The 25,403-nt window shown below is 37.9% G+C and overlaps 1 pseudogene; it reads right to left on the reverse strand.

Moving 5' to 3' along the window:
• Positions 1–23,275, reverse strand: part of LOC108294602 — an 82,853-nt pseudogene extending 59,578 nt beyond the window's left edge.
• Positions 23,276–25,403: the final 2,128 nt, after the last annotated feature.

Genomic DNA, 25,403 nt, shown 5'->3' on the forward strand with positions numbered 1-25,403 from the left:
GAGTAGCACATGTAACAGCAGAATGAAACTGCTAAATGTAATTTCCTTCTATATTTTGTAAAAAATTCAAGCTGGGTCTCAGTCATACTTTAGAGAATCAAGGGAGAGTCCTTTCCAAACTTGGGTTTGAGTGACATAGGGGAACCAACACAACTTCCTCAGCCTCACTTCCCAAGGTGTGTGGTACGGGGCTGCAGCAGATCATATCCAGGTGCCATAGCATGGGGCTGATGCAGAAGTGGAACACGAAGAACAGAATGGACTCAGAAGTAATGGAGTGAAGTGTGGTATTTTGAGTTCCAATGTGCTGGGGAAGTGAGTTGCTAAGTAATTGTGATTTGGGTGTTACTGTAAATGTGACCTCACATTACTGTTATTAGAAGTGAAACTTTTGGTATAGTGTCCTCAGGAATAATATTTCTAAAATTAAGTGTGTTGGTTAAAAAAATCTTGTGTTGGTTATTCATCTTTATGAAGTCAACAAAAATGTTTTGGGGAAAAATAAAAGCTTTATAATCCGACTTTGGGAAATGTTAAAAACAGTGGAGTTAGTCATCTCATAGTTTCACATTCTTTAAAGAGCAAACCAGAGGCACTTATTAAGGTCAAAATTAGTATACATCAACTGTTCCAGCAATGCTTCCTGTTCCTTTCCAGTCCAGGATCCTATCCAAGAACATGTTTGTATTTAGTTGTTAGGTCTCATTAGTCTCCTTCAATTTGGAACAGTTCCACAGTCTTTTTAGGTTTCCCACACCCTTAACACTCTTAATGAATATAGGTCTTTCATTTTATAGGATGACTCTTAATTTGGGTCTGTCTGATGTTTCCTCATGACCAAACTCTAGTGCAGGATGGAATTTAGAAACCACCATCTGGATGTCCAGTATGGTCATTGTGACCAGGGTGGCAGTGCATCGAGGCCCACTAAGAGAACAAAGTTAGGAAATATATGTATGTACATACACACATCTATACAGACATCTATAACAACAACCATTTCTATATTTATGTGAACATGTATACTAAAAATCTCACAAGTTCATACTGGTGCTTAAAATCTCAGTCTAATAGTTCAAGGTTCCTTTTAGCCTTCCTTTTTTTCATGCTTGTAAAATCCTTTTATACATAATGAGAAACCTGGTTCTCATTATCCTCAATCTATTTATTTGTTTACACCATCTTCCAAGTACCCCAGTCATCTGTTCCTCTGCCCCTTCCAATCCCCAGCCTCTCACCACTTGGCTTCTGCAGATGCCAGCATCTCTGCCCAGAATGGGAAATGAAAGGAACATAAGGATGGAAGAAAAATAAAGATAAAAAGAGCAGGGAAATTTCTTTATTTTTTAAGTCAGTTTGAGTCGGCTTTTCTGTTAATTGCAGCCTAAAGCATGCTAACTGATATAACCCACAGCACATTTTATTGCATTTATTTGTTTACAAGTACATGTATGCCACTTGAATATAAGCTCCTGAAAAGGAGGTCAATATCTGATCATCTGTATATCTCCAGTGGCTTCCACAATGCTTGTAGTATGGTAGGTGCTTGGTGCTAGTGACACAAAAATTATTAAGACATAATTGTTGTCCCCAAGGAGCTAGTAGAAATTGGTAAGACAATCAGATAATTTCTATAACAGACACATGTGGAAAATGCTGTGACACATAGGAAGAAATCATAAATCTAAATGAGACTTTGCCAGTATAAACAAATCAGAATTGTCTTCAGATAAATACGAATATTTTAAATATGTTTCTTTAACTTGTGTAAAAATTAGCTAGGAATTAGATGCTGGTCAAATAGCTGAACATTCTGAATGAATGGGTTAGAATTAGAATTAGAAGCTGAATAAATGGTTGCATAAAGCCCTTGAAAATGGTGAGACTGGTCAAATGGCACCTTCCCAGTGGTAAACCTATTTTAGTAGCATTTATTGGAAAACCTTGAAAGAATTTTGTATTTTCCAACAGGAAGAATCAGGACTAATCCAATTTCAACAACAAGACACCATCGACAATAGTAATAGCTTATACCTCCCTATCCTTTATATTAAGAAGTCTTTGGCTATGAGCACCAAGAGGGTAGGGAGTGTCTGCCTTGCTCATCAGTGTATCCTCAGCACCCAGCTCAACACTGAATGAAAAATGCATTCCCATTTATACTTTCTTTCATTCCTCAAAGTGCACTGGAAATGAAGGACGTCACATCTAGGATCAGCGATGCCTTTACTTTCTCTTTAAATAGATCTGAGTATCTGTAACTCTAAACTCAGCCACCTCCTGTTTGTCTGCTCCCATCTGCAGTTTCTTGAGTTGTCCTTCCATGGGTTTTTGAGACTCCCTATGCTTGGCTCCATATCTTTCCCTTTCTGCTGTTCACTTGATCTCCTTTCTTGTTGGTTAATCAATTTTTCCTGACTCATCTTCCCAGAAAAAGACCGTGAAATGCTTCAGGAGGCATTCTGTAGGTATTCCAAAACCAGGAAACATACAAAAAGCAAAGACAGAGAAAAGGGCCTACGGTTACAGAATGTGTGAGTAGCAGAGCCAGTATCAGACTCCAGGTCCCTGATCTTTTAGCTCCAGGGTCTTTTCAGGAGACCACATTGGAAAGGAAGCATAGAGGGCAATTTGCACATTTCTGTAAAGTTTTCAGAGAGTCTGCAACCAAAGTTGGTTCAATTATTACACATTTTATGTGCCTCCAGCAATAGCCTCACTTCACATGGTTAAACTATATAGTCAGGCAAGTAAATCAGTTCATTCGAGTTACTCTTTCTGTTTTGAAAACTTAAACAGTATGGTAAGTGGCAGTGATCAGGGCTAACAGCAAACACCCCAATAAAATATTAACTAATGCAGATCTGCTGTGTAAGTGGCTTGATGCACGGTAAATTGCATTTGCAGTTGGCCAAATGGAAAGTGATATATGTTGGGCCCAAGAATAATAAATATAAAGGGAGATCAATTGAACTGAACTAAAGTGGTTTGGTTTGGAAAGACGACATAGAGTTATATCTTCCAAACATGGCTGAAAAAAAGGACTCAATTAAAAAGTAAATTGGAAAACTGTAAAGTAGCTGACACAAATACAAGGTTAAGTTTATGGAAGTTATAAATGCTAAACAGTTTCCCTCTGATTCCAATTTCTGCCCACTTTGTGATCTTCTTGTGCCTTCCATTTCTTTTTATGAGTATTATTACTCAATGGGAGAACAATCAGTTATATCAGAGCCATTCATTGTAAAGTTTGTGTCAATTTTTATTGAAATAGGACAAAAACAGAGGAGTGTGTGTCTATAAGCATACATAAATAGGAAAGAAAAGCAAATTATTATGCTATCAGGGTACGAGGAGAAGTCTTTGAACTGAAGGGGAAAAAAGAAAAAAGCTCTCCCTGTGGAGAGAATAGAATGTGCTTCATTTCAATATCTATTACAATTATGAAAGAGCCAGAGCATTCCATGGCTTTGAACAGTCTTTGTGAACAGAGCTTTGTGTCGTGGCTGTGGTTATGATTTTCAGGCCCTGAGGCTGGTTCTTCAATAACTAGCAGAAGTAGTCAGGGCTTTGGGGATGGAGAGTGAAGTGAGGGTGAAAATCAGGCTACTCTTGCCAGGGTGATCATAAGAAACCCTTCAGGGGATTTTTATTTTAAATATAGGTTTTTGCACCCTTATGGAATCTGAACCTCCTGGGGCATGGTAGGGAGACAGCTACTAAATTAACTATCATTCCAATTTCAGAGCTTGAAAATTACAAATATGTAACTAGGACTAAGCTTGGTGCCAGGGATTGCTCTGATTGCAGGGATGTTGAAACTGGGGGAAAGAATGAGGTAGGAGATAAAAATCTCTGTCTCTGTCTCTCTCACTCTCTCTTAAATGAATACTCCGCCACTAGAATGTAAGCTTTTCTAGGCAAGGAAGTATCTTCATTAATTTTGGATCTCCAGCTATACAGTATTTGCTCCACACTGGCATCTGGTGAGTGGATCCTTTCTTGCTGATCTGGTCACTGCCTCTGTTGTCATCGCTTTGAAGTTTTTAGAATGCTGCATGGTTGCCCCGTGCCATCTAACCATGAAGCTATACAGGAGGAAACTCAGTCTTGATGTGCAAGGCTGGGGTCACCCCCTCTTCTCTCTCCCAGAAGAGCCCTTTTAGGGAATTGGATGGGAGATAAACTGCAAGCTGCTCTCTTTTATGAGACTTTTGGTTGTGTTATGTGCAAATTAGCCAAACCTAGTGTGTTCATTTCAATAGAGACTAACTATTTACATGAATATAAATGCCAACCCCAACTGGCTAACTGATGTAGAGCATAACATGTTTATAAATTAGTTTCCATATCTGTCCTGGGCATTCTTTCTTTATTACCAGACATTTTTTTTCTGTCATCATCTTTGTCTGCTAATGGTTGTTCCTTGATTCCCATCCTGCATACTTGAGATCCTCTTGCTCCTGTTCACAGCCTTCACTTAGCTTTTTGATTCTAATCTGAAAAGTGAAACTATTGCTAACATTTTATATGGTTAAGTCTTTTCAACACTGCAAACATATACACACAATGGCAGTCATAGATTACAGACAAGTTTGAAATTACTGAACTAAAGCTAAGCTACACAACTGGTCTGCCCTAGAAGTATGCAGAGAATGTGTTAGTGTCAAATATGAGCCCACAGTTGAGTTTTGTTCGTCCTTCATAGTAGTATGTATATATGGTAGTGTTTGTGTGTGTGTGTGTGTGTGTGTGTGTGTATTAGTTGCTAACTTTAAAAGAGTGAACATTTTAACATAAAACCAATTTTCTCTATATTCAGCTTCTCTAGGGAAAATGTCAAACTCAAAGTAACAGAGAGTAGAACAGTGGTTACTAGGGACTGGGAGATGGAAGAAAAGGGGAGATATTGATCAAATGGTACAAACTTTCATTAAGAAGATGAATGAGTTCTGGAAACCTAATGTACAGCATGGTGATTAGGGTTTATAATGTATACTTAAAATTTTCTAATGGAATAGATCTCAACTATTCTTAACACACACACAAGCACACATGTACACACAATGGTGTCTGTGATGATGAATATATTAATTAGCTTGATTATGGTAATCATTTCACAATGTGAATATATATCAAAAGATGAATTTTAATTTGACAACCATACCTCAATTAAGAGAAAAAAGAAAATGGGAAGATTCACGGAATGAATTACAGCAGCCTCATTTATTTATTTATTTATTTATTTATTTATTTATTTTTTGAGACGGAGTTTCACTCATGTTAACCAGGCTGGAGTGCAATGGCGCGATCCCGGCTCACCGCAACCTCCGCCTCCTGGGTTTAGGCAATTCTCCTGCCTCAGCCTCCTGAGTAGCTGGGATTACAGGCACGCACCACCACTTCATATGTGCTCTCACATTTTCAGAGTTGGCCTACATAATTCATTTACATTTCCTGCCTGGTAGGCCTTTCAAGTTGCCACCCCCAATTCGAAAAAGCTGTCTTGGTCTCTTACCTGGCTTTGAAGGTCTCTTGCTGTGAGTTCTTCCCTCCAGTCACCAGCCCTTTAGTAATGAGCATATATCCATTTGTTAGCAATGAGCCCTTGAAGGCAGTGCAGATTCAGATTCAGCAATCATCAGCTGCGTTGCATGACTCAGTCCCTGCACTTTCTCTAGAAGAGACTAGAGAAAGTGCTCTTAAGGACACTCACCTGGTATCCTTAAGACTTGCTGTTAAGCTTGAACTTCCATGGCTACTTCCAGCATGTGTCCAATTCCCCAGAGTCCTTTAAAGGCTTATTCTTATAATAAAAAGTTGTGACCAGAGCTGGTAAAGATCAAGCAATGAAGTTGAACTCTCTGTATTTAACTCTTGGGGATGCCCAAAGCTGTTAGAGAAAAGGCCTTTTCATAGATACACACCACAGACCTCCTCCCTCGGACACTTTGGTTGGCAGGAATGAGCAGTAAAGGCTTCCTCTTCTTCGTTCAGGAAGTATTTATTCTTATGTTACTATTTCTTTTTTAACTTTTATTTTAGGTTCAGGAGTATCAATGCAGGTCTGTTACATAGGGAAGCTGTCCTCTCCCCCCTCCCAGCATCTATGTTTAAGTAGGTCTCAGTGTCTGTTGTTCCACGTCTAGTGTCCAGGTGTTCTTTTTGTTTACCTCCTACTTAAAAGTGAGAACATGCAGTATTGGTGTTCTGTTCCTGTGGTAGTTTGCTTAGGATAATGGCCTCCAGCTCCATCCATGTTGCAGCAAAGGCCTCTGTCTCATGCTTTTGTATGGCTGCATAGTATTCCATGTTGTATATATATCAGGTTTTCTTTATCCAGTCTACCACTGATGGACTGATAGGTTGATTCCACATCTTTTCTATTGGGAATAGTGCTACAATGAATATATGCATACATGTGTTTTTATGGTAGAATGATTTATGTTCCTTTGGGTATAGACCCAATAATGGGATTGCTGGGTTGAGTGGTAATTTTAAGTTCTTTGAGGAGTCACCACACCACTTACCACAATGGCTAAACTAATTTATACTCCTACCAGCAGTGTATAACATTCTCTTTTCTCCACAACCTCACCAGCATCTGTTATTTTTTTGACTTTTTAGTAATAGCCATGGTGACTGGTATAAGATGGTATCTCATTGAGGTTTTGATTTGCATTTCTCTAATGATTAGTGATGTTGAACATTTTTTCATATGCTTGTCTTTAGTTTTGTTCATGTGATGAATCACATTTATTGATTTGCATGTTGAACCAACCTTGCATCCCGGGTATAAAGCCTACATGATTGTGATGGATTAGCTTTTTTTTTTTTTTTTTTTAATTATGCTACTGGATTTGGCTTCCTAATATTTTGTTAAAGATTTTTGCATTGATGTCCATCAAGCATATTGACCTTAACTTCTTTTTGTTGTTGTGTTTCTGCCAGATTTTGGCATCAGGATGATGCTGGCCTTATAGAATGAGTTAGGGAAAAGTCCTTTCTCCTCAGTTTTTTGGAATAGTTTCAGTGGTACCAATGAATGATACCAGTTCTTTATACATCTGATAGAATTTGGCTGTGAATCCATATGATTCTGGGCTGCTTTTGGTTGTGAGTTTTTCTTTTTTATTACTCATTCAGTTTCTGAACTCATTATTAGTTTGTTCAGGGATTCAATTTCTTCCTATTTCAGTCTTGGGAGGAACTATGTGTCTAGGAGTTTATTGATTTCTTCTAGATCTTCTAGTTTGTGTGTATAAAGGTGTTCATAGTAGTCTCTGATAGTTTTTTTTTAATATTTCTATGGGATCAATTGTGACATCCCTTTGCTATTTCTAATTATGTTTCTTTGGATCTTGTCTCTTTTTTCTTTATTAGTCTAGCTAGTGGTTTATCTATCTTAATAATTTTTTCAGAGAAACAACTCCTGGATTCATTGATCTTTTGCGTAGTTTTTTGTTGTGTCTCAAATTCTTTCAGTTCAAGTCAGATTTTGGTTATTTATTGTATTCTGCTAGCTTTGGCATTGATTTCCTCTTGCTTGTCTGGTGTTTGTGTTTTTGCTGTTATGTTGTTAATTTGAGACTTTTCCACCTTTTTGATATGGGTATTTAGTGCTATAAACTTCCCTCTTAACTCTACCTTAGTTGTGTTCCAGAGATTCTAGTATGTTGTATCTTGTTCTCATTAGTTTCAAAGAATTTATTGATTTATGACTTAATTCCATTATTTACCCCAAAGTCATTCAGGAGTAGGTTATTCAGTTTCCATGTAATTATATGGTTTCGAGTGATTTTCTTAGTCTTGATTTCTAATTTTATTGTGCCATAGTTTGAGAGTAGTTGTTATGATTTCAGTTATTTTGCATTTGCTGAGAAGTATTTTATGTCTGATTATGTGGTTGATTTTAGAGCATGTGCCATGTGGCAGTGAGAATGTATATTCTGTTGTTCTTTGGTGGAGAGTTCTGTAGATGTCTATCAGGTCCATTTGATTCAGTGCTGAGTTCAGGTTCTGAATATCTTTTTAAATTTTCTTCCTTGATAATCTGTCTACTGTCATTAGGGTGTTAAAGTCTCCCATTATTATTGTGTGATAGTCTAAATCTCTTTGTAGGTCTCTAAGAATGTGCTTTATGATCCTGGGTGTTTCTGTGTTGGGTGCATATATGTTTAGGATAGTTAGATCTTTTTGTTCAATTGAATGATTTACTATTTTATAATGCCCTTTTTTATCTTTTTTGATCTTTATTGGTTTAAAATCTGTTTTGTCTGAAATTAGGTTTGTAACCAACCTCTGCTTTTTTTTATTTTCCATTTTCTTGGTAGATTTTTCTCCATCTCTTTATTTTGAGCCTATGGGTGTCATTGCATGTGAGATGGGGTTGAAGACAGCATACCATTGGCTTCTGCGTCTTTATCCAGCTTGCCACTCTGTGCATTTTAATGGTGGCATTTAGCCCATTTACATTCAAGGTTAGTATTGATATGTGCAGGTTTGATCCTGTCATCATGTTGTTAGCTGGTTATTATGCAGATTATTTTGTAGTTGTTTTATAGTGTCACTGGTGTATGTACTTAACTGTGTTTTTGTAATGGTTGATAATGGTCTTTCTTTTTCGTATTTAGCACTTATTTCAGAACCTGTTGTAAGGTAGGTCTAGCAGTAAGGAATTTCCTCAGCATATTCTTGCCTAAAAAGGATCTTATTTATCATTCACTTATGAAACTTAGTTTTTCTGGATATGAAATTCTTAATTGGAAAATTTTTCTTTAAGATTGCTGAATGTAGGCCCCTAATCTCTCTGGCTACTATGGCTTCTGCTGAGAGGTCTGCTGTTAGCCTGATAGGTCTCCCATTATAGGTGAACTGCCCCTTCTCTCTAGCTGTTTTTAACATTTTTTCTCTCATTTGGAACTTTGAGAATCTTATGATTATGTGTCTTGTGGATGTCTTCTTGTGTAACATCTTGCAGGAGTTATCTACATTTTCTGAATTTGAATATTGGCCTCTCTAGCGAATTTGGGAACGTTTTCATGGACGATATCCTCAATCTTGTTTTTCATGTAGCTTCCTTTCTCCCATTCTCTTTCAGGGACACCAATGAGTCATAGATTTGGTCTCTTTACATGATCCCATATTTCTTGGAGGTTTGTCTCTTCCTTTTTCTTTATTTTTGTCTGACTGATTTATTTCAGAGAGCCAGTCTTCAAGCTCTGAAATTCTTTCCTCGGTTTGGTCTATTCTTCTGTTAATATTGCAATTGCATTATGAAATTCTTGTAGTGTGTTTTCTCAGCCCTATCAGATCAGTTGGATTCTTTTTTATAATGACTGTTTCATCTATCTGCTCCTGTATTGTTTTGTTATGATTCTTAGATTCCTTGGATTGGGTTTTGACATTTTTTTCTGAATGTCAGTGATCTTCATTCTTATCCATATTCTCAATTCTAATTCTGTCATTTCAGCCGTTTCAGCCCAGTTAAGAAGCCTTGCTGGGGAACTAGTGCAATTGTTTGGAAGAAAGAAAACACTCTGACTTTTTGAATTGTTAAAGTTCTTGTGCTCTTTCTTTTTAATCTCTGTGGGCCAATTTTCCTTTAACTGCATTATAAATTGAGTACAGTCTGTAGCCTTCTTTTCTGGAAGCTTTCAGAAGGCCAAGACTTTATGTAGGGTCTTTATCTGTAGCTTGATTCTTGTCCTTGGTTTTACAGGGTGTATATTAGCAAAGTATTTTGGGGGTTGAAGTTTTGGACTGCGATCCTGTAGATGATGCTTAAGTGTAATGGCCAGTTCACTTAGGATAACTGAAACTCCATACCAATTGAACAAGTCTGTATTTCCTCCTCCCCCCAGTCCCTGGCAACACCATGAGAGGAGCACACACTAGCTGCTTCCATATACCTCCATAAGCCATCTTCCATATACTCTCTAGAGAGTATCTGAGAACTGTGGTGGGAACCACAGGTAGTGTTGATGAAGAGAAGTAGGATGCTGATGAGGAAAGAACAGATTCAGTATTGGGCAGTCTGTAGAGAATTGTTCCTTTTGGGGCTGGGAAGGTACTCTCTTATATGGAAAGATGGTCATGCAGGGATGATATTCTTTGCAGGGAGGTAGCACTCATCAACTTGAGGTGAGATCACATGTTATTTTGTGTATCTGCCAGCCTTCCTGACTTCCCTATACTTGCCTTTCTTCCCCGAAGAGATACAATCTTACACTCTACAAACAAACAAACAAAAAACCCAACATTCTCCCACCCCAAAAATCCTATGCAAATGGTCTGTTATTTATTAGAACAAAATATTTACCCAGGAGGGTAATGTGATGGTGAGGAGGGTGTTGCATGGGGCCAGCAAGAGGATGGGGAGAAGGAAGTTAAAAGATCAAAAACGCAAAAAAAAAAAAAAAAGATAAAAACTTAGCATGAACATAAATGGGAAACTGGAGGAGACACACTAAAGCCAGAGAGATATTTTTAAATGCAAAATTGATCATGTCACTTCCTGGCTGAATGAGCTCACGTCAACCCTGTTCGTTAGAAATATGACATGATGCACAAATGGGAGCCATCTATGTAATTTAAAACTTTCTAGTAGCTACATTAAAGAAGGAAAGAGACAGATAAAATTTATTTTAAGAATATATTATATATAACCCAATATAGTCAAATATTACAATTTCAAGTCAATATAAAAATTATTAATTCGATATTTTACATACTTTTTCATATAAACATTTTATGAAAATTTCCATGAAATATTTTATACTTGAGCATCTCTCAGTGTGAGCCACCCGTATTTGAAGTCCATGCAGGCACTTAGGTTTAGCGGCTACCATATTGGACAGCATAGCTTTTGATGATTTCCCATTGCCTTTAGGACAAAATCTGAAATCTTTTATATGATTTAGTAGGTTCTTGATCTAACTGTCTTTTTTGTCTTACATTATGCCATGCTTGTTTTCTTTGTCTTTGCTGTAGGTATAATGAATTTCTGTTTGTTGAATTGTTTTTCTCAAAAATACCCCGGCCCTTGAGAATATGAATTCATTTGCTGAAAAACTCTACCTCTCATTTTTTGCCTGAATTACTCCTACTTATGCATATGTATTTATATATATTGATTTAAATCTTTTTTGGGTTTTTCATTTATTCTTAATCTGTTTTTATTCTGTCATCACCCCTATACTATATGACTTATTGTCACTCTTCAGTGTGTTTTACCCTCTAGATTCTAGAGAAACGATGATCTTCTCTTATTTACTCTTTTCAAAGATTTAAAAAAGTATTTCACTTGTTTATTTTTTCTGTTAGATATTCTTCTCTTCCAAACAATACCCAAATTAAGTTGATGAAAATTTGCATATTTGCAATTCCTGAGGCCTTCCACCAAGAATAGTGTTACGGCTTCTTATATGACTTTTCAGTATTTTCTTTTTTCATGACACACTCTTCCCTCTTTCCTTTTGAAATACCACATAACGCAGCATGAATTCTCCAGAAAGACAACTTTGAGACAAGATCAGCATACAGGAAGTGATATAGGAGTGCTGTTGGGATTCAATACCTATGGGGAAGGGAAGGCAATAAAAAGGAACAGAAGGAGAAGTTGGGCTGGGATGCATGTCCACAAAAACTTTGACCAACCCCATGAAACTGAACAGGCCCTTCGGAGTTGTCCTGAGTGGTGGTGAGGAGCCTGTGCCTTTAGACCCACTGGACCACCACTGGACATGGCTGTCCCTGAGGAGGGCATGTGACTGCAGTCAGATAACTCCAGCTGCAGGTAAGTCCCCGGTGAGAAGTTGGGGTAGGGGAATAAGTCCTTTCTTTCTGAAGGGGAGTCTGGGTGGCAGACACATCATGACACCCACTATACCCGAATTTTTCTGGTGTACCTCCTTCCTTTCTGGCTGCTCAGTCTTTGCAGGCTCTTTGCAGGCTTTTTTCCCCCTCCACCCAAAATCTAAATATTTAAGTGTTCCCAGGCTCTTACATAGTCCCAGTCTTTCTTTAGTCAGTATGTCCTGAATGATGTTATACATTCTCCTAGTGGACTCAAAGTTGACTTTAGATGGCATACAGGCAAACATTTTTCCTTTAATAGTTATATATTTATTATACTTCATGTTAAATTATAATGTTGCTATCATATTAAACAGGACATTTCACAGTTATGATTGCTTTGGAAGACATGAAAGAGGGTATTTAAGTGGACATTTTAGAAAAATGATTTCTACAAAAAGTACGTAGATATGCTACAAGATATGGCAACTATTGTGGCTCAGTTTGGACCGCTATGCTGGGTGATTTCATCCTTTTCCTGGATTAAACCATTGACGTGCTGACAGCTCCATTTATATCTTTAGCTTAAATCTCTTCTTGGAGTTCAGGCTCTTAGGGTTGACTGCCTACTTGACAGCTCCTCTTAGATGTCCCACAATCATTTTAAATTTACTATCTTCAAAACTGAACTCTTGAGCTCTCTTCCTCGAAATTCTTTTTGTCCAGTCTTTGCCACTTCACAGAGACCTGTGTTGTTCAAGCCAGAAACCTGGACGACTTCCTTGATTTTTTTCCTGTTTCACCTCGTACACATTATCTCTAAGAATTCCTTTTATTTGCAATATATTACCTAAATATGCCCTCCTCTCTCTGTCTCCATTGCTAGCACTTTATTCTGAGCCATGATCATTTCTCCTGTGCTATGTCAATATTTTCCTTAACGATCTCCCTGTTTCCACTCTCCCTTCTCTAGCTCATCATGCATGCTGCTGCCGAAGTGATTTTTTAAAAACCATAAACCTGATAATATAACTGTTTCATCTATTGCTCATCAATGACTTCCTATTGCACTTCAAATAAATCCAAACTGTTTAATATGGCCTCGAAGCCCATTCTCATTTTCCCCTCCAGCTTCATTTGGCACCATTATCCTCTTTGCCCACTAATTTCTAATGACATTGGCCTCCTTTCTGTTCCTGAAACACTTCTAACTCTTTTTGAACCCAGGGCTCTTGCTCACATTGTTTCTCCTTCTTGAAATACCGTTCTCTCTGCTCTTTGTGTACGTGGACTTTTCTGATACTTCAAATCTCACCCTAAACATGACCTTCTGTTACAGTCTCTTTTAACCAGCCTATTCTAGACCCATCCCTGGAGTATTTGTTAGCACGGCCCTGTATTTATTTGATTTCTAATGTTTGCCATTATTTTAATTAAAGATTTATTATTTGCTTATTTTTATTGTCGTTCCCTTTAGACTATAAGTTCCATGAGATTTCTCCATTGTCTACCTGGCATTTGTGACAGTGACCAGCAGGCCAGGTTCTCGAAAAATATTTGTCAGTGAATTAATGAGTCAATAGAATAAATATATTTATTGAAGTATTCTTTAATATTCCCCAGAATTTTTTTTTTGCTTTTTCTTAATGGAGGTCTTGCCATTTACTAGTGAGGAGGGAGAAAAGTTTTATCTCCTGTGTGGCCTTGGAGGCAGTCTCATTCTCTTTTCTAGGGTCTTTGTTATGAGCTATCAGCAGGCCTATGTTGGCTCAACAGGACAGCAATTTATCTGGTTGATACAGACAGTGCTGATTTTCAAGATCCTGGTTGAAGTGGGGATGCCTTAGCTTGGTGCCCTGTTCTAATGAGACTCTTTCCAAGAACACAGAGATCACGTAATTGCAGTCAGTTGGTGTCTGTGCCCCTCCCTCACTATACAAATAAGTAAAGAAACCTGGGGCCAGGGCCCTCTTCTGGAGCACAGCCCAGCCCTAGCATGACTCTCAATGGGATAATGAGAGCTTGGGGGATCAGATGGATAGATTCTGCTCACTTTGCTTATGTGCCCTTGCACTTAGCACAGCAATTTGTTAGGTATATTACTAGAAATTGATGTTTGCCATTCCATTACTAATGGGATATTTTTTGATTATATATTCTCATTCATTTCTGTTGATATGTAGACAAACTATTGGTTTTTTACCTTTTTTTGTTCTTGCCTATCATCCAAAATTCTCATTTGTTTAAATAGCTTTTCAGTTGATTTGTTTGGCATTTCTAGGTACATGTGTATATATCACACCATCTGTAAATAATGACTTTTTTGTCACCTCCTTTCTAATGATTATACATCTTATTTCTTTAATTGTTATATTTTGATCTCTAGAATTTACAGAATTACATCAGATGACAGTAGCAACAATAAGCATCATTGTCTTATTTTTGATTTGAGTGGAAATGCCGCTGGTGTTTTATTGATAAATAGGACACTGATTGACATAACTAGTCTTTACTACATCAGAAATGCCTTCTTTTTTTCCTACTTGACTAATTTTTTTTTCAGTAGGTATTTTCAAACGTTAGAAAGGCTGTCTCATTTTAGGTTTTTAATGATTTATTTTATTAAAAAATTGACAAATAAAATTATATGTTTGTCATGTACAACATGACGTTTTTAAAACATATGTACCTTGAAGAATGCCTTCATCAAGCTAATTTACATATGTTTTATTTTACATAGCTATTGTTTTTGTAGTGAGAATACTTATGACCTACTCAGAATTTCTTAAGAATGTAATTTTTGTAGTGCATTTTCTATAGCTAAAACAGAATACTATAGACTGTGTCATTTATTTAAAAAAGAAATTTATTTCTTAGAGCTTTGGAGGCCGGGGAGTCTGAGCGCAAGGTGCTAACATCTGGTGAGGGTCTTCTTGCATCATAACATGGTGCAGGGTATCCCATGGTCAGAGGGCAAGTGTGTACCAGCTCAGATCTCTCTTCTTCTTATAAAGCCACGAGTCCCATCATGGGGACCCCACCCTTCTGACTATAGCTAACCTAATTACTTCTCAAAGGCCCTACCCTCAAATGCCATCGACATATGAATTTGGAGATTAATTTCCAACACATGGAATTTGGGGGATACATTCAAACCATAGCAGCAAAATATCACTCTTAATGATAGTCACCATGTTGTGTAATAGATCTCTTGAATTTATTTCTCCTATCTAATTGAAATTGTGTGTTATTGATCAACATCTCCTCACTCTTCCATCACCACCTCAGCCCATGGTAATAAGCATTTTACTCTGTTTCTATGAGATCACCTTTTTCAGATTCCACATATGAATGAGGTCATATGATATTTGTCTTTTTGTGGTTGGCTTATTTCATTTAATATATGTCCTCAAGATTTATCTATGTTGTTGTGAATGACAAGATTTTATTCTTTTTTATGGTCAAATAGTATTCCATTGTGTATATATGTCACATTTTCTTTTTCTGTTCATCCATTAATGAACATTTGGGTTGATTCTATATCTTGGCTATTGTGGATAATGCTGCAATGAACATAGGAGTGCCACTATCTCTTTGACATGCTGATTTCATTTAGTGTAGATATGTACCCAGTAGTGAGATTGCTGGATCATACAGTATTTTTATTTTTAATTTGGGGAACCTCTGTACTACTTTCAGTAACAGCTGTGCTAATTTATATTTCTATTAACAGTGTGCAAGGGTTCCCTTTCCTCCACATCCTCACCAAGACTTGTTGTCATTTGTCTTTTTGATAAAAGCCAACCTAACAGGTGTGAGGTGATACCTCACTGTGGTTTTAATTTGCATTTCCCTGATGAGTAGTGATATTGAGAATTTTTTCATACACCTGTTCACCATTTAAATGTCTTCTTTTGAGAAATATCTGTTCAGGTGCTTTGTCTATTTTTAATCTGGTTAATTTGTTTCCTTGCTATTGAGTTGTTTTAGTTCCTTGTATATTTTTGATATTACCCACTTATCAGATGTGTGGTTTACAAATATTTCTCCTCATTCCATAGATTGGCTCTTTACTCTGTTGTTTCCTTTGCTATACAGATGCTTTTTATTTTGACATAATATTATTTATCTGTTTTTGCTTTTGTTGCCTGTACTTTTGGGGTCATATCCAAATAATCATTGCCCAGATCCATGTCATGAAGCATTTTCCCTAATTTTCTAGGAGTTCAATAGTTTCAGGTTTTCAGGTCTTATATTTCAGTTTTTAACACATTTTGAGTTAGTTTTTGCATATGGTGTGCAATAAGGGTATAGTTTCAGTCTCCGGTATGTGGATATCCAGTTTCTCCAACACCATTTATTGAAGGTTCTCCTTTTCTCATTATGTGTTTTTATTATCTTTGTCAAAACTCAGTTGTCTGTAAATGTATGGGGTTCATTTTCTGGTCTCTCTGTTCTGTTCCTTTGGTCTATGTGTCTGTTTTTATGCCAGTACCATGCTGTCTTGATTATTATAGCTCTGCAGTATATTTTGAATTCAGGTAGTGTGATTCCCCTAGCTTTATTCTTTTTGCTTAAGATTTCATTGGTTATCTGGTGTCTTTCATGGTTCTACACAGATTTTAGGATTGTTCTTTCCTATATCTGTGAAGAATGTCATAAGAATTTTGGTAGGGAACACTTTGTCATTTTAGATTGAATCTGTTTTTATGTGACTTCTTCCTTTTGGTTTCCTTTCATAGGTAAGTGTGTTTTTTGCCCATGTGTCTGATATTTGTGATCCTACTATGCTTCCCTTTTCTCCTCAGGATTCCTCCTGCTGTGCCAAATGGACTTGATTTTTAGACCTTTCATATAAGTTACTCTCTGGACCTCCTCAAGCTCTTGATGTCTGTTTTAACTTATGGCTGGTTAACTCTGCAATGTCAATTATTTTCCTTCCTGGAAAATGTGTATGGAATTATCTCTAGGGTTCTAAATCCCTTACTCGTAGAAATACAATGGGTAGTCCCTTGGGAATACAAGGAAAGCTGGAGGAGAATAATGACCTTTGTTCTGAGAGTTTCAGACTTTAGAGCAGGAGTCAGAGTACCCATGATTTCCAAATGCCATAGAATCAAAACAAGGCTCTGACTCTCAAAATAAATTCTATAATTTTAGAGTCATGAAAATAAATATCATTCATGGCAAAGCATAAGCATCGAGATAGGAAGTTATGAAATATGTTTTAAAGAAGTTGCCATAAGGGGTTTCAAATGTTCATAGCCTCAAAATCCATGAAGCAAAATGAAGAATGGCTCCAAAACCTGACACAAGAAAAATATGACCTGCCCATAGGCATCAGTAGCAGAGCTATTGAGCAATCCTGGGAGAAGGTTCTTACCTGTAAACCCTATGAATTACTCTATATTTTTGACAGTCATAACATAACACTTTTTGTTCTGGGTTTATTTTCATGCCAGCAAATTTTTCTATGGATGGAATACATAGGCTACTTACACCACCTTAAAGGCTTATTTCAGGACAACTGGGAACAGGAGGAAAGAAATGTAAACTTCCTATCTCTGTCTTCACACTTCTATCCTATTCTAGAGACATGTGTCCAACTGGCTTTTAGGTATTTCTCATTGACTGTCACAATAGCTACATTACTGTCAACATTTATTTCTCCCTTGGTTGAACTTGCTTCCTCTACCCTATTCCTTGTTTGATGGTAGCAGAAACTGCTACTTGTTTCTACTGTATCCTTCTAACACCATGACAAAATATTTATTAACTGAGAAAATGGCCACCCCCAAAATATCTACCTTTTTCAGCCCCCTTTGCTTATTTTTTCTAGTAAGATATAAGTGAAAGTATCATGTGCCAACTTTTGGGAGCCCTGTTTAAATGACAGCCATTGAAAGCACTCTTCCTTCTTCATTTTTTCTTCCTCCCTGATGGCTGGAATAAGGAGAGGGTGGTTGGAACTGGAACTTATGCAGCAACCTGGGGCCAGGAAGTAACCTTGAGAGGAGAGTCTTTGCATGGAGGATTAACAGACAAAAGGAGTTTGTCCCAACATTGTAGGGTATTGTATCAGTCCTGGATTGCCTAGCTCTGGACTTCTTGAGAGAGATACAAATTTCTGTGTTGCCACACCTATTATTTTGGGGTTGCTGTTACTTTTACTATGATTGCAGCTGCTCTCTAAGCCTAACTAAGGCACCTGGTAAAATGCTTCACCATCATCCTTCTTGTCATCCTAAACAGGAAACTCATAGTCATCCTGTTACCTAATTGCTCACTGAAGCCTAGGAGTTATAATCCAGAAAAGTGTCTTGAATTCAGCCATAACTATCATCTCTTGCCAAGACTGTAGTCACATATTCTTAATAGTTCACTCTGCTGCTAGGCTTTTCTCTCTGTATCCCATCTTCCATACTTTCTAATAAATTCGCATCCTATTACTATTTTGTATATACCTATCAATTATCCTCAAGATAAAAAGGAAGCATTGGGACTGCCATTCAAGACCTTTTGCCAAATTCCTCTAACTTATTGCTCCAGAGTCTTTCTGTCATCACCTTCAACCAGTACGACTACTACAAATGCCTTATCCCTTACCCAGTTCACTCTTTTTTATGTCTGCCTGCCTGTGCACAGGTACTTTTCACTGCCAGGATTTTTTCCCCATCTTTTATCTTTCTGGAAAACACCCCCTAATCATTCAAAATACAGCTCATATATTGTAGTACCAATAATAGGCGACATTTTCTGAGTGCTTTCCAGGTCCCAGGCAATGTACTCCACATCTGATTCAGTAGGTATGTAGTAAGGCTTGACTTTCTGCATTTTTAACAGGCTCCCTGGTGAAGCTGATGCTGCTGATGTGTCAATCACACTTTGAGCACCCCAAAGCTAGCTAGAGTGCCCTTTCCCTCTTAGTCTTGGTAAATCCTTCCAAATTCACACACTGAATATGAGCACCACCTCTTCTAGCAATCACTGGACTCCTTTCTGTCTAGTGAGAAGAGACAGTGACACTATTTCTGTATTCTCAGCTTCTCACTCCCTACCTGGAACACATTCTTGCTGAGTGAATGCTGACTGTTCAGTTAGTGGGCAGAGTATTTACAGCCTTGGCCAAAGAAATGTGCATGGTGCAAGGAGACATAATTCTACCCACAAACTAACTGTTTGTGAGCCTCTTCTATGTGAAAGGAACTGTGACTGGAGCTTGGGATGCAGAAAAGAGAAAGATACAGTTCCTGGCCACAAGTTCCTACGGAGAAGCTAGGGAGACAGACCAGTGTATAGATCACTATGCCACATAGCATAGGCATAATGCTATAGTTCCCTCTTTGGAATGCTCATTGTTTATAAATCAATTTTGCCTTGCATCATACCTATACAATGTTGCATCATACCTATGCAAGGCAAAATTGATTTATCAACAGTGAGCATTCCAAAGAGGAAACCATTTATGTTTCATGGATGTTTGGGGATGTGTTCATGATCATATGAATTAAGACTTGAAGAAATAATAGATGTTCAACAGGAGATTGTAACTAGAGATGTTTCAGACAAAGGTAACAGGATGAGAAAAGTCTGTGGCCCTTAGTGTCTCTGTGCCTCACTGCAATGTTCATGATTCATTAGTGCTCCCATTTGCCACATATTCCTATGGCTCTACCCTTTTTCACTGCAGCTCTTTCTCCCTTCTTTTTCTTATTTCTCAGATTTCAGGTAAATGAGTGCTATGTTATTGTAGGTACAATCTTGAGTCAGCTCTAATCTATTTAAAAAATAAGTTGGAAATGCAACACTCATACTATTGTTAAATAGTGTATGGAACTTCTCACAATATATTTAAATATAGCAATGGCTTAGCACTGCAGCTGAAAACTGATTAGTAAATGCAAGGAAGGATGAGGGTGGACACTTTAGGGGGCATTGTCAAGAAATAAAGTGGTAGTGTACTCTAGATTCTCACTCATACAGGTTGGTCTGGGAAGCAACATCAAATTTACTGTTCACTATCTGTATGTCCTTGGGCATAGCAGATATAAAGCTTTGTGACAATTAAATGAGTTGATAAGTTAAACGCTTAGAATGATTCCAGGCTCATGGTACACATGCAATGATTGCTAGCCACTATTATTCCAGCATACTTGGTGTGTAGACAGGCCTATCTTACTAATTATTGTCCAACTCAAGCCCTTTGAAAGTAAAAGGGTGATCTCTAAGCACAATAGGATAACAGGCATAAACCAAGACAGCCTGACACACTGAAATATGTAGTTACCTTAAGTGTAAGTTACATTGTAGGAGACATCATTGAACAAGTGAGTTGGGGTCATTTGTTGATTATTCATCTCTTGGAAGCAAAAATTAGGCCTATTCTGTCAAATTTTGGTTTTAACATTTGCATGTGTACTACTTGGCTAGGCAAAAATGATAATCACAGTAGTTACCATTTACTGAGTGCTCACTTTGTGGTTTCTGAGTTACATTCTTGTTGACCCTCGCACTGACTCTGCAAGGTAGCTATTATTGCTGTATTTATTCCCTGTGGCTGCCCAAACAAATGACCACAGACTTTGTGGCTTAAAACAACAGAAGTTTATTCTCTCATAGTTCTGGCTAAAGTCTGAACTCAGGGTGTTTACAGGGCCACACTCTCTGAAGGCTCGAAGGGAGAATTTGTTCTTTTCCTTTTGCAGCTTCTGACTTGTGGCCACATCACTTCAGTCTCTGCTTCTGTGGTGATATTGACTCCTTCCCCTCTATGTGTCTTTTCCTCTGTGTGTCTGTCTCAAAACTGCCTCTATTCTCTCGTATAAGGACGTGTTCAATTACATGCAGGATCATTCAGAATATCCACAATAAGTTCCCCCTTTCAAGATCCTTAATTTAGTTATATCTTTTGCCATATAATGTAATATTCATTTCTTTTCCCTATAAGGTAATATTCACAGGCTTTGAGAATTAGAATGTGGATATACCTTTTGGGGACCCACCATTCAACTCACTACAATTCACATTTTTACAGGTAAAGAAAGTAAATCTCAGAGGAGTTCATTAACTGTCCTGATATTGCACAAGTAGAAAGAGGATGCACCACAATTACAAACTCTCTCTCTGCTTCAGAGCCCATATTCTTTCCAGCAAATTTACCACAGTGTTGCTTAAAGGCCAAATTTACCATTAAAGGTCCAGGTTGGCAGAAGATACCGTATTTAATATCAGAGAACTAAAGTTCACTGTAACAGCACATGCTTACAAAAGGATTATACAAGCCTCAGAAAGGAAGAGGTTAGACTCCCAATTATCTATCACCTTATGTGAAAGCTGTATGATTTCAGCATAACATTATATGACACCCTCAAACTGGAAGTATATGGATAAGCATTTGTAAGCCTTCAAAAATGAAAAAATAAAATGGGAAGCATAGAAAAATAATTTCTGCAAGTCTTGTACATTGCTTTAGATTGCCTTAGCATTATGAGTAGCTCACATGGAACTACTCCTAGCTGATGCTGCATTAAATATTTATCTAGTAAACAATTATGGTGTGTCTTCGTGCCGGTCACTGCGCCAGTGGCAAGGAGAAACAGGATAATGTGGATCATGCAACGGAGTATTAGAAGAGATATATTATTGGATATTTAGAAGAGATATTATTTAGAAGAGATATATTCTAGGATGCTGGTAAATCTCTCATTTTCTTAGAAATATTACTACATATAATTGCTTCAATAACATTTATATACAGCAAAAAATATTACACACAGTCACAAGTAAATTGCAACAAAGTGGAACTGAAATATGGATACTGAATGGTTGGATAGCCTCCTCACTAATTAATAAATTTCCAAGCTTAAGAAGCTCCAGATCCCAAAATGTACCTCAACACAATGACAAGTGTGACATGCCATGGACTCTTAAAATTGCTCCCAAATAATCGGAATGTAAACCTTCAGTTTGCAAGTGCATTTTCCCTAATGTGGCTTTGAGGTTACTGGCCTATATGGATATTGAACAAGAAAAAGTAACATTGAGCTGTATCCAGTGATGGCTCAGTCCTTAGAAGGAAGGAAAACCATATTCAAATCAAAAATTCAACAGATTCAAAACAGATTGACATTTTTGCCATCTTCTATTTCGCCTGTGGAACAAACTTTATTGTTAAGTTTTTCACAGAATGAGCTATGAATCCTAAGCAAAGAGACAGATGCAATGAGGTTTTGATGTTTTTCATATTTTATTTCAACAAAATTTTTGAAAATAACTCAAGTGATTTGGTTTATTTATTTTTTCTTGAGTGCTCTGCCTTCTCTTGTCAGCTTGGAAAGTGATAGGGAGAGGGACCCAGAGGAGCAGACCTCAGCACAGGTGCTGATGTTGCTGGGGATGGAAGGATGGTGGATGTGAGGTGGCAGAGAACACCAGTTGCTCAGATTTCATGAGAACAAGAACTAGCTCTCCCTCAAGAGTATCCCAATACAAAACAATCAATGCCACTCATAAGAGATACTTGGAAAACAGCCAGAACATGAATTTGGCTCAGCCAAAGTGAAAGAAATAAAACCCTTTTCCATGGATATCCCTGGGTCTGCTCAGATTTCACATCCATTCTGTGCTTCCAAAACATAGTCTACTTAATGTAACGTCACTTTCCCTCTCTCTATTATAAATAACTTCTGGTTTGCCTCTCTTTTCTGTAAGACTGTGAGATTCCCTAGCATATTGAAAATGGGCTTGGCACATACATGTTGGTTGAATTCAGAAATGTATTGTTTATTCCCAATAACTAGCATGGGCTCTATGCAAAGAAGGTACACAGTAAATGTCTGCTAAAAGATCAACGGAATCAACTAGGAAGATGTAGTTAAGAGAGTTATAGCATCTAGAGGAGGTCATTTAGGAAAGGTTGATAACGATTGATGAAAGGAGAAGCTGTGAACAAAGTGAGATGACCAGGAGAACACATAGAATCCTAGGTTCTGATTGCATTCCTTTTAGCTGCCAATGCACATACATGCACACAGCACAGGCAAGTAGACATTTCCCAGGGGAGGGACATCCAAGTGAAGAAAAAGATAATCCCAGTGGCAAGGAGTGAACATTTCTATTTTATTGGAAATGTGTGGGAGTAACCTTGCCTAGGAAGTAGGTTGATCTCTCCTTCAAAACTTCAGCAAAACTAACCTGAAAAATCTTGTACTGGATGGAAATATATGATAAAGGGCACATATTCTGAACTTTAAGTCTGTTAAAAGATATGAATACTGGAATGATGTTTTCTCATTTCTTTCTCTCTTTCTTTTTTTTTTTTTTTTCATCCTGGTCTCAATCCTTAGTAGCTCAGAACACAGAGACTGGACTTGCTCATAACTTCAGTGCAGCCCAGTCCTGTGTTGTGGACACAACTTCCACGACTCCACAGGGTTCGGTCGGCAGACCAAGTGGGTGAGCAGAGAAACTCCTGCGGCATCTTCACTTCCTGTCTGTGTGATTCAGGCTGTCAGCTGAACAGCTGCCTTTTTTGTTGTCAAGGTGATTTTCTTGGAGGACTACGTCAAATGAATGACTTGTGATGAATGGGCTGGGGAAGACGCTTAAATTGAGTTTCCTGTGCAAGTCCTCTGGTAGCCCACCCATCTCTGTCAGCTGGTTAATATTTTCAGCATGTGGGCAATTAATATTGAAGCCATATTTGCAATTGATAACAAGTCTTAACTCCATGTGAGTATCTTCCTTGTGCTAAAGATCTCCTGTGACTCCATGTGCTTATTCCTGTATGGCTTCCCTTGCTCAAAAACCTTTGTATATAGTCCCACTTTAGACTGGACTTCAGAGTATCTGAAAATCACATCCACATTTTGGACCCAAAACAAGTTTAATGGATTTAAACTGATTTCTCTTGATTACTTGCCTCCCAGCCCCTACAGTGTGGCAGTCACAACCTACTTTTTATTTAGAGAGCCACCCTTCCCCATTTCACGTTGCCCATGACAGAGCTGTTCCTCAAAAGACTCCTCCTTCACCTAGCCTGGACAACAGGGTCTTCCCTTCCAGTGATCACAGTGATTTGGAAATAGCCGGGGCCGTGTCACCAGCTAGGACCACACATACAAAAATCCCCAAGTCTGTGAGAGAGCAGCGGGCTACATAGTCAGAAATGAGCACTGGAATTGGAATGAGGACAGCAGAATAAGTTCAGAAACTGATTTAGAGAGGGACCTATCCTGTAAGACCCGGAATCATATCTGCCCTCCTCTGCCTATGGAAGGATTTGATCCAAGCTAAACTGAGTAAATCCAGAGAATACTGGCAGACACCTGCCACAGCTTATTCTTGATTGATCAATGATTGGGAAGAACATGCTGGTAAATGGGATACTCTTGCTGTACCCCTTAGGGAAAAGTCAGTTGCCTCTTCTGTTACAAGAAAAGCCAAGGCAGTAGGACTCAGTTTATAAAACAGGATTGGAAAGAAAAGCACAGTTTGATTTTTATTTGCTACAGTTGCTACTATGTTAACAGTTGCTTCTTGGCAGAGAGTAAGGGTTATAAAGGAAGCCTAAGGTTTGTTTCTCTAGAAATCATAGAAGAAACAAAAGAAAGCCGTTCTCATAGACTGGCATGGGTTAGCCAGCAATTATGTTTTGCAAAAGATAAATAATGCATTCTGTTTGCAAAAGGCCCTGACAAACTATGATAGAAAAAAATCAAATCTTTTCCCTTGGTTTTAGGGTGGCGAGTTTCATGACAGAAATAAAGTGAGTCTGTGTTCTCTAAGTAATTTATTAGTGCATCTTGGCACCGCAGCACTAATGGGCTTGCTGCCAGGTAGTCTGAGCTGCAGTTTGTCATGTCTGACTCTAGTTCTTTCAAGCAATTGAAGAAATGGCCTTCTGCAGGCTGTCAGTGACAGATTCTACCTCACGCACATAGATAAAGCTCAATTAGCTCCTGGAAAAAAACATCTTTTAAAAATGCAATGAGCTGCACCATGAAAGACAGGTAGACAGCCACACCTGAAACAAAATAAAATGTTACTGTTGAGGGAAGGACGTGTCCACAATGAGCAAGTGTGTAGTTGTCTGATTGGACAGCTCCCTCCACTGCAAGCAAAGAGTAATACTTTCTAATTACTTCAAGTGTTAAGATAGATCTTCACTTGAGAAGCATAATAAGGTCAGCAGTCTTGAAGAGAGCATGTCATTTATTCATTCATTCATTCACTCATGACTGAGACTCATACTCTATAACTTACAAGGAATTCTAGACTAGAATAGGGGTATCAAAGCAGCTTCTTGCTGACTGAGTGTAGCCATGTTGATTAATCCACATGGTATTTAAAATGTTGAGGTAACGTTCTAAAAATCAATGTATTTTATGCACATGCAAATTCAGGCTTTTGGCATCTCAAAAATAAGGAAACACCTGGAAAACTGGATGTGAATGTTTTTGGCATGAACCCTGAATTACGCTAAGTGCTTACTGCAACCTGAAGGAGAGGCACAGCTTTCCCTGTTCAGCATGCAACCGACAGGCCTGCAACACTCATTTCTGTTACCTGCCTTGCCCTGGTCTAGATGGAAGCCTAGTTTAAACTTG

Source organism: Cebus imitator, unplaced genomic scaffold (assembly GCF_001604975.1).
Source record: "Cebus imitator isolate Cc_AM_T3 unplaced genomic scaffold, Cebus_imitator-1.0 Scaffold591, whole genome shotgun sequence".
NCBI classification, from domain to species: Eukaryota; Metazoa; Chordata; class Mammalia; order Primates; family Cebidae; genus Cebus; species Cebus imitator.